Raw genomic sequence first — 11,595 nt, 5'->3', positions numbered from 1 at the left:
CGGGTGTGTTTTTTCTATAGAATTTTTCTAGAATGGGTTTTAATATTCGATTTTTACGATTACTTGATCCTTGTTACAGTTTTATCATTATTATATTATCTTTTCCTGTGTCTTTGTATTTTTTTTAAACTATTTCTTTTTATCTGATTGATTGGAGTTTTTTCTTGTCCATGATTTGTTAGATTCCATTCATTTTTTTTTTTTTTGGTTCGTATTTTTAATTTTTTCAAGGTATTTTCCCTGAATTTTACTACTGTTGTTATTAGGTCCTACATTTCCATTCGTCCTTAAACAAAGGCTAGGTGGTTAATGTTTATACATTTATTTGAATTTTTTATTCTTGCTATTATACTTGTATGTTAAAATCTATTTTAAATGTCGTATGATTTTTTTTTAACGTTTTACATTAAATGATTAACTTAGTTAAGGAAGCAATATTATTAAGTAGGTAAATGTTATACCAAAGTTACATGAAGTTTAACCTCTTTTTTAGCAAACGTGAGTACAAAAATATTTATTAATATATCGTTGGAAAGCCAATCAATCTACCATTTTTTTTTTTTTACATTGCTTTAGTAAGCAATGTTCGATAAACATCATCTGCAATAAGCTATGTTTAAAAAATTGAACCAAAAAGTGAGGTATTTTATATTCTCTAAATAAATTAAACCTTAAAAACAATACCTTTGTTTTTCTGGTTTTTTTTTGGTTTTTTTATTACCTTAAAAATAAGAGTCATATCCGCTATAAAAAATCCAAATGCATTCACTTCAATTTTCCTCATTTGTACTTGATCCAGAAAATAATTCAACTATGAACAGAAAAAGAATAACAGAATCAGTAAAAAAAAGAAAATAGAAAGAAAATAACTTTTTAATTTCCCGACTATAGTTCTATTGCTGCTTCATAACTATAAAGAGAAGTACGATCGGTCCAAAATGTAAAAAAAAAAAGTTATAAAGATTTCGGGAAGATGTATGCATAAATATACTTACCTTATTTTTATTTGTTTATTGTTATATTTTTTTTTTATTCAACTAAATTTGGCTCAACATTAATTCTTCGAAAGTGGCTTAAAGAATATATATATATATATATATATATATATATATAGAGAGAGAGAGAGAGAGAGAGAGAAAGAGAGAGCTTTGACAGCATTAGATTTTGGATAAAATTTCACTATAGTTTTCACTATATTAAATTTTGGTCTTTTTGTATACTGGTCGTAGAAAGTTGAGCTTCAGAAGAATGAAATTTAAAAGTTATTTAGCATCCCAAAATTTTAAGTCAATCAGATCCGGGATGAGGGATATCCAACATTATTTCAAAACACCCGTTTTTTGTTTCGATATCGAAAATCAGTCGGGTACTTTTTCGGGAAATGCCCGTCACAAAAATTAAGATTTTTTTTTTAATCGGTACAAAGTAACATATTCTACAATTATTACGTAAAATTAAGCAGAAGAAATGATGGTAAAATGATAAATACATAAAAGATACTTTTTAATGCAGTATTTAGTATTAATGATATATAATCCAATGAAGTGTAAATGTAGCACAAAACTGCAATAATTATTAAACACTTTTTGATGTGTATATATATATGTGTGTGTGTGTATATATATATATATATGTGTGTGTGTGTGTGTGTGCTTGCGCGCGGGGTGTGGAGAGGTGTGTGTGTTTATTATGCGTGATTGCAATACAGAATATATAAAATAATAATTGAATAATTTATTTCTAAAATTCACTAGTATGTTGCAGCACTAATTCAAATAAATCTTCTTCATCCCTATATCTGTGATGCTGTAAGAATTCACAAATATAAGTATACATCAGTTCTTTCGAGGTGCCCTTTTCTTTTTTGTTACGTTATTTGAAACACATCCGTAAATTTTCATAATTTTGTGTATGTGCTCCGGTCTGGATATCCACGAAATTCTCCGAATGATTACACTGTAAAATGTTGACAGTTATAGCCGTATAATTTGGGAATATCTTCATAAGATTTCAAATTCTCGGATATAATTAAAGAACCTTCTACAATGCAAATTTTAATATCAAGCAAAATATCTTTTTTTCGACCCGGTACAGCATACATGAAACATTCTCTTGTTACTCTGCATATACCTCTGAAAATCTATCGATTCGGCAGAACTCTTCCTCGATTACACTTTCGCTTGGAAAAACCGGATTCATCTATTTCGACAGTCACGCCCTTTTCTCCTATTTTCTGTGGGTTTTTTAACAAATTATCAGCACAAAATTCACGCAAGTAATTCTTATAGTTAGTTGTACTTTCCGTTTCCATTTGCAGTTCTTTCAAACAGAATTTCGTAGTTGTGTACTCATTAACCCGACAATAATTATATATAAACGGTATTACTTTTTCCAAAGGTAAATGAATTTCTTATAGCCGTGTAATAAAGGAATTTACTGACGGCAGCTTTATTACACACCCGTCCGATTCTCTTTGCGGTAAATTGTAATTTCACATTAGTTCTTTTACAAACTCTTGTTTCACGTAAAACTTTCTTTGCTTGCAAAGAAGTTAACTCTGTCTTTTCTTTACTATCATCAATAATTCGAACAAGCGATAAAAAAGTTTGCGGCTCCATAACTGTTGCGTTTGCCAAAAATAGAAAAATTTATGTTATATATCAAACAGAAAATTTATATTTTTTGTACATCTAAAGAAAGACACAGCGTTAGTTTTATTCATACCTAAGCTAAGGTCTAGTATTGGAATCGTTTGCAAGAAAAAAAATAACCCGATAGCTTCTGTAGTGAGTTAGTTTTTTGATGGTGCCGCAAACGTTATATTGAAATAAGAAAATAAGTAAATAAAATTATAAATATGATCTAATCAAGCTTAACCTACGGTCGGTTCGCTCGCTAGTCAAGGTTAGCAAGGGAAGCGAGCGTAGGTAAAGTTTTATTAGATTATATTTATAATTTTATTTATTACAAACTTATAATTTTATTGCAAACATAATTATCAGCAGACAAAGATAAACAAATGCCCTCAACGGATAAGAAACTGGTCTCATCGATCTTGTAAAGACCTTGACTCTTATCATTTTACCATCATTTCTTCTGCTTAATTTTACCTAATAATTATAGTATATTTTTTATCGATTAAAAAAAAAATCTTATTTTTGGTGGCAGACATTTTTCGAAACGGTACCTCTTGTTGGCCAAATTATATGAAATTGCACAAATATTTGACTATATATAATTTATAAAATTTTGTATAAATTTTATAAATTTGACTATATATAATTTATAAAATAGTTATTTTATAAATACTTTTTACAATTTAATAATTAGTTTTCTAATCGTCCATTATATTATGTCATTTAGAATAATATTTTAATACCGCTAGCATTTTAAGGATATATACTTTGATTTAAATTTATTTACTTTTTATTAAGTAATGAAATTAATCGTCTGAACTTTGATAACCAAAATTCGATTACAGAATGAATCCTTACATGATGTGAGTACACCCCCTACATTCATTAAAGGTTTTCCTTTAATTAATTAGTGGATACCAATCTGTTTTCACAACTTAAAGTTTATCCGTTGTTAATTGATTTTGTCATACGTTCAAATTGCATTTTCTATTGTTAATTTTAGTACAAAGGAGTAACACGTAAAGTAATTAATTTTGTTTAATAACTTGTATGTACATACATAAAACTTAACATTTTACCCGTTAACCTTAATACAGTTAACAAGTTTTGCGTTTATATTTTTTTAAAGTGAATTTTTCATTTAATAACTAATAATATGTAATTTTCTTTAATTATTACTTTCGTTAAGAAAATAAGAATTTTTAAGATTCTATCGATCTTCGATGTAAATTTGTGATATGAATTATAAAGGTAGACGTACTAGGACGAAATATCGATAAAATTAAATCATTATAAGACTTAAGTTTGCAAATTTAAAGATAAAAATTGTACTTTAACGAACAAAATGTACGCCTTTTAAAAATGAAGGGCGTAAGATTTGTGTCAAACTAGTGATTCCTATCTCTCACTTCCCCCTACCGATATTAACATCCACCGTAATTTAGCATTTAAAAGAAAATACTATTTTAAAGAATATCGTAATATATGTGCAATAAATATAACCAGAAATAAAGTAAACGGATACGTGAGAATAGATCACAAAAAAATCAAAAAAGTTGCTGATCATATCAACTCTGAATGAAGAGATAAAATCTTTAGACAGGGAAAAAGATTCCGCACTACCAAGCAAATAAGCGCTGCGCTATCGTCAAGCGATAATCTTGCACCGCTTTCATCGAAAAAAATTGAAAGTAATAATACAGAGAACGATATAGAAATTTTATGTCTTGTTTACAAAAACGATGAGACTATAATCGATCAAGAGTATAAATTAATATTAAATTTTCTCACGGCGATAGATATTTCAAAAATATATTCCCGAAAAACGAATTTGGTAAAGTACGCTTTGTTTGTGATCGTTTATAGTTTCTCAAATATGTAAACCCAACAATAATTTAGAGACGTATATTAAAAATAAAGAGTCATATCGTTTGTTTAATTTCATCAATATCCACACACTCGATCATCGGTATACAAGACATACTCATAAATATAGACATATTCACATATAAGACATATTCACATAAATACATGCGGTGTACTCCAGACAAGCCTATCTCAATTTTTTTTTAAATTATTTTGTTTAGGATAATTAATAGCGCTCAGCTTTGCCGAATATGTACAACAGCTATAGGGCTCATACTTTAATTATTGGATAAGAATGAAGTCGCTAGCTGGACTGGTAAAAAGGTAGAATCAAAGATCCTTACCGGTGATCAAGAAAGGTGTTCTGACAGTAACAAAAGAATCTAATTCGATGTAAACATTAAAAAAAATATAAGCACGAGAGTGATCATTTTGGGTTAGGAACGGACTTGAGATGAATAAGTCCAAAAATATATTAGAATTGAATTTCCTTCTAGTTACCTAGATTTCTCGGAATACTTGTAATTAGGAAGGTTCCGTCTTTAAAAAATTATTTTGGATGAGAAATTCAATTACTTATGTAAAAAACAGTATTGTTTTTCCTCTAAAGCTGCTACAGAACAAGGTAAGAATTGTTGAAAGAGTATCCTTACTTACCCCCATTTTTGGGGTCGCAAAGATGTTGCTGTCGTAGGTTCTCCTTACGTAGAGCATCTATGGAGAAGATTGCGTATGAACATATCTTCAGGTGAATCCATAGGTTAGCGACGTTATTATCCAGGCGATTAGTGACGACCCCCATAGTGTGACTGGAATTTTGTGGGGCCTTTAAAAACCGAGTTGAGAGTATCTGTAACACTTTTACTCAAGAACCGGCTAAAGAAGTGGGAAGATGTAAAAGGGATACGTAATTTTATTTGTATCATATATAAGAATAAAATGCCGTTTACAAACTACCTTATAACGATTATACCATAAAAATATTTTTTCCTTCAAATTTTGTCTATCCTGTTGCAAGTATGCTATCTCGGGGGAGTCTTTTCCTGAAGCTCCTTGTAATATTTACTCGTAATACTTAATACTCTTAATACATGTCTTGTATAGACATGCTTTTACATAAGCCACAATTTTGTCGGCGTGATAAATAAACTTTTCCATTTCTTTCAGCCTGTATCTGGTCATAATTATTTATTTCCACAAAACAGGAAGCGTTTTCTTTTGAAATAGTTTCATTTTTTCTTTTTTGTATTTTTAAACTTGATTTTTTGTATAATTATTGCGATTAGAAAATATTTTTTACATATCGATTTATATATTTTTAGATAAATTTTAACAAAATTAAAAAAATAATTTTTTATAAATAATAATTTTTTCAGAAATGTTCCTTTTAAATTCGTCAGTACTTTGAGGTTTAGTTTTTAGAATCTACTTTTTTTAAAGTTACTACAAAAAGTAGTATTACGGACTAAAAATCTGAAGATAGTACCGATCGTGGAATATTTCCATTTCTTGAGGTGACGTAGTTTCCAAGCAATAATTGAATTATAACAACAAAAATGAAGTAGTGCGGTCTGTTGAACTGACTTATTTAAATGAAGGTGAATTAGTTAACGTTATTTTTATAACATCGATGTACGAGTTACAGTAACAGTTATTGCAGGATCATCCTCATTTTCGATGAAGTACGATCCAGTAATTTCCTAGAGTTAGACGGCATACTTACTAAACATTGATATTTTTTTGTGTTCATCTGATTGTGATTTTCTAACGCATAGTATTGGAATTTTTTTCATTTAAGTAAAAATTTGCTCCATCTGATATCCAAAATTTGAAAAAAACTTTGGTATTTTCAGTCAAATAAGAAAACTTATAAAATAGTATTTTCACAATTCTCAAGTGTTGAAAGTTCAACTCTTGCTATTTATATTAGTAAATAATCAACTTTTTTAACAATACGCATCGTAAATTTGTACGGGATCTTTACAAAGGGTACACGGAAACTATCTCAGATCATGTTAACGTAATGTACCTTTTCCAAGAACTATGTGACCGACTTTACTCAAATCTTTACCGGTTAAACTGTGCATTGTTTTCAACACTATAACACAACAACAGTTTTGTAAAATATTAACCGGTTACGGAAAAAAATATTAGAAACTACCTATGCAACATTTTTTTTTGCATCAGCATTCATAAAAATTCTTACAAGCAATTTTCGGACATAAATCTCTGTGTTAAAATTGTGGTCTTAATGAGATGAGTGTGTCTGAAAAGTTTCATTCAAATAGCCCAAATAGTTTTTCAGTAGAATTACATTATGTAGTAAAAAATTAGTTTTTCAGAAAACGACCGAAAACTAAATCCTCTTACCTTATTCCTTACATTCGTGTACCAAAACTGAATTTTCTTCATCATCATCAATTGTACTTTCTTCATCCTCATCTGAATTATTTTCTAATTTTCTTTTTAATTGCTTCCTTCTTCTAGTTTCACGTTCATATTTTGATATTTTAGTTTCACAGACTCGCATTCGCTCCTTGTCTAAGCGTTTCTTTGCCTCGACCGTATGATACTCTGTATTAATTCCAATTTAATTCCGATATAGTCTATTATTTGGAACTTAAACACTTAATCTTGATTATATGATGCTACTAGAACATATATGTACCTTATATGGAATGTACCTTTCATCACAAAAATTCTCTTGAGAAATCTGGACCAAATGACATTGTTAAAACTCTCGTTTTGTTTCGAGTCTTATCATGAAAGCGCTTAGAAACAGGGGGCAGAAAAATTCTTGAATTTTGGTTTGATAACATCCACGACTGGTTTAAGAACCACAATTTTATGTATATAAATTTTACCAGAAGCCTGAACCTTTCTAAATGGAAACCACGCGTCTAAGCACATTCCATGAAATGGAGCTTAATCCGTTGATTTTGGATGAAAGCGTGCAGTCATTTTTTGACGTCTAAAATATAATCGACATATAATGATATTTATATCAATTTATTCATAAAAATAATCAAAAAATGTTAAAAATTAGTTTCCGTCTTTCCGGATTCCCCAAAACAGTAACTCTTAAAAGCTTCAATAATTAAGAGCGTTCTTGTTGATGTTTCTTTGAACATTTTTGATCCAGATTTTCACAAGATCATGACCACAAAGATTATAGTGTTGGCGAAAATGATTACATAGGGGTGACATGGGCGTAGTCACAATTTGTGTTATACGATATCACAGAACATATGTTATGCGTCGATCCACCGCTTCATTTTAAACGAATGACAACAATCTGGCTATGTAGTGGTACATGTATAGACATGCTTTTACGTAACCTACAATTTACCCGGCATGATAAATCAAATTTTCCATTTCTTTCAAACCGTATCTTATCTTAATTATTTATTTCCACAAAACAGGAAGCGTTTTGAAATAGTTTAGTTTTTCTTTTTTGTATTTTTAAACTTAATACAGGTTTTTGTATAATTATTTTGATAAGAAAATATTTTTTACATATTGTTTTATATATTTTTAGATGAATTTAAAAAAAATAAAAAAATAAATATATTTCAAGACGAATGATTTTTTTCTAAATTGTGTTTTTCAGATGACAGTAATAAAGAAACAAGAATTAATTTTTTCTCTTCACAATTATTAGAAGATTTGATTTAAAAAAAACAAATTATTAAGCTGTTTTACTGATGGAGGATGAACAACACATAGTACAAGGTATGTACAAAAATATGGTACTTGTAATTAAAAACTAATCCTAAATTGCTACGTTTTCTAACAAAATCATTTTTAATTTTTTTTTTTTTTTAATCACTTTAATGATTTTGTTTCCAAACTGTATTTTTATTCTTAATATATATATATATATATAAATTAAATTATTTATTTTAGCATCCACCTCTCAGGTTTATTGAATAATTATATTTATATTATTATATATTATAGTATTAAATTTCAAAGTGTTAACGCAAACATTATTTAAATTTGCTTTTATTTTCTCGTGATTTATATTGTTAGGTAAGTAAATAGATTATACTAACAGGTAATATAACAGGAAATGTGTGTGTTCGCGCGCTGTGTATTCAACATCAGAGGACTAGCTATATTTAAAGAATGCATTCCATAGGTTAAAAAAAAGAAAAATTTTCTAAAAAATATAGTTCTGAAAATCTTTTGTTTTCGAGTTATCGTTAATAATACGGTTCCATCAGATTCAGTTTAAATAATAATAGTAAAGTCTGTTCGGTACTTACGTATTAACGCCACCGCAGCTAAGCTTTATTTAAAAACAAAGTAGTCAATCGGATTTCGGTGGAAAATGAACAGTCTCTTTATTAATTTTAATAAATGGTTATTTATATTTATTTATTTTATAAATATAATTTAACCAAACTTAACCTACGCTCGCTTCGCTCGATAACCTTGACTAATTAACAGGAGTGTTTTGATTATTTAAATAATAAATAATTGCAATAATTACGGAATTTATTAAATAAATACTCAAATTTTAAATGATTGTTTTATATATATATATATAAATTAAACTTACTTATTTACTGAAAATTTTCCTTACCTCTTCTTCACTTTCCTTTTCCAGTATTTGTGGATCTACTCTTAATAATAATTCATTTGTATCACCGATCTGTAATTAAGAAATTTGTAATTATACAACAGTAAATTTATTAAGAAAATAATTTTGACGATTTAAATGTAATATGGAACAATAATTTAAATTTACCATTAGAAATATGTCACTTACAATAGAACAAATATTTAATATTACTGATAGCAAATATATTTATTTTCTTTTGCTTTTTTCATCGATGCAAGTATGCTGTTGTACTATACATCAAGCAAGTGACATTCAATCTTACTATTTACACACTATTCATCACACTGATTAGCTACGTAGTAGTAAGATTAACAGAAATTAATTCGGATTGCTGTTACACTTGTACCTCGGTTGCTTTGCATGCATCAAACTCGTATAAGAACTACTGCAATAGTGCAATGCAACATATTAATATAATTCTTTCTGTCATTTATGTAGAGAATTATGGGTCTTCCTTTTAAAGTCCCGTTTCTGAAATTTGTTAATACTATCTCACATCTATTATGTTATTATTTTATCAACACTGATCACTACTGAAATTTATTTATAAGATATGTTGAATTTATTTATACAGATTGTAGATTATACGGTATTTGGAATGAATCCGTTTCTTTCATTCTTACAATATTTTAAACATGTCATTCTTTATAAGCTTTAACTTGCTTTAGTTTAATCAAATCTTGCAACTGCTATATCTTTTGATCTATCGTATGAAAATAATGAAATTTGGTACACGTATGTAACTTCGATGACAATACAATACTACGGTGTTAGAATTTGGATAATTTTTTTGTTTAAAATTCTCAATTTGATTTAATTCTTATTTTTTTACTTTTTAGAGGGGTTTTCTAATTTGTTTCCTTTTTTATTAATGGTAATATTAATATTAGTTAAATAAAAGCTTTTTTAAAGAATAATTTTTTATATGTAATCAAAAATATTTTCGTAATTTTTTTTGTATTTTTTTTTCTATTTAGCCTCCGGATCCACCGGAAGGTATTACTAAAGAGGATGATGTGTATGAATGTAAATGTAGTTTGTAGAGTCTTAGGTCGACCGTTCCTGAGATGTGTGGTTAATTGAAACCCAACCACTATAGAACACCGGTATCCACGATGTAATATTAAAATCCGTGTAAAAGTAACTGTCTTTATAAGGGTTTGAACCTTAGATTTCTCGTATTTGAAATCAGCTGATTTTCAATGAAGAGTTCACCACTAGATCAACGCGGTGGGTGCAGTTTCAACATTATATTATCAATCGTACTTTAATTTCGTGTCCCACATGTGAATTGTTGAGTCATTGATGGGCTTCCGCTAAATTACAAAATAGTCGTTTGTGGAATAAACTGTAAGTTACTGGACTCATATTTATATGGTTAAGACGCAACCAGTATGTCGACATGTTTGAACAGGTAATGTCGGATTTCTTTGCCTTCTATCAATGAGTAACTGCTAATTTTCTTGCAATTTCCTTGTAGAGATAAACCTCCTTTTCAGTTTATTATGTAAATATAGAATGTTCTGATTATAATATAGCATCCTTTTTATAAAAAAATTCAACTGTATGGCTGTAACAGAAAAGACTTTACATTATTTACCACTTGATGTGGTTTAAAGATGTTTTTAAGTTTTTACCGTAAGAAATAAAAGATAATCGATTCAAATAAAGGATATTTTGAATGATTTTGTGAATTTATTTTTCAATTTTATAAATATATTTTTTCTCGATATAGGTCATTATGGGCTACGTGAACAACTTTACGTGGGGTTTTAAATCTTTTTAATTTTTTACTCCAGTAATTTTTCATTTACGCTAAAGGGAGTTATTTTCTCACTCCAGACCATGCCAAGCGTGCGTTGACTTGTTTTATTAGATCTTGAAGCCCCCCCAGAAATCCTTTATTTATCTCAAAATGTGTTCTGGTACTTTGTTTCTTCATTGGTGATTTCTATTTCTTAGATATCTTTACGTACATTTTTTGAGTCTTGTGTCATTTATTCAAGAAATGTGACCGTAGAATGGGATTTGCGTTTTCAGATTATATCAGAGAGTTTTTCACAGTATGCGTGTAGATTTCCTGGTGGTCGGATAGGAGTATACATAATATATATATATAATATTATGATTTAATCGTAATTTCTTTTAATTTTTATTAGCCGATTTATTTATTATTTATAAATTTATCTACATTATTGAAATAACAAGGGTGTTAAGGTAAAAATTACAAGAATTGTGAAATGTCCATCGTTGGAGTAGCGTTTGGTAAATGCAGCTAATAACAACCGGAAAAGTAAAAATTTGATTTAAGAAACATATTTGTTACCTGAGATGTCAAACACGATGAACAGACTGCAATCCAAACAGTTCGTGTACAGTTGTTTATAATTTCAATACCGTAACATAAATAAGTAAATGCTTTTACAAATTTTAAATATTTTCTATTTTGATCGGTAAAAACTATTA

At 28.4% G+C, this 11,595-nt stretch overlaps 1 protein-coding gene across 1 annotated transcript in view; it reads left to right on the top strand.

The window, feature by feature from the left end:
* Nucleotides 1-8,112: 8,112 nt before the first annotated feature.
* The window catches only part of LOC142327833 (scoloptoxin SSD14-like), a 47,577-nt gene continuing 44,094 nt past the window's right edge, over nucleotides 8,113-11,595 (top strand). The window contains exon 1 of the mRNA XM_075371172.1: nucleotides 8,113-8,234. The gene's annotated coding sequence lies outside the window, so the exon portion shown is untranslated. The remainder of the gene's footprint in view (nucleotides 8,235-11,595) is intronic.

The sequence above is a fragment of the Lycorma delicatula genome, chromosome 7 (genome assembly GCF_047948215.1).
Source record: "Lycorma delicatula isolate Av1 chromosome 7, ASM4794821v1, whole genome shotgun sequence".
NCBI lineage: Eukaryota > Metazoa > Arthropoda > Insecta > Hemiptera > Fulgoridae > Lycorma > Lycorma delicatula.
The sequence above is the reverse complement of the archived record's forward strand: the minus strand, read 5'-3'. Positions and strand labels throughout refer to the sequence as shown.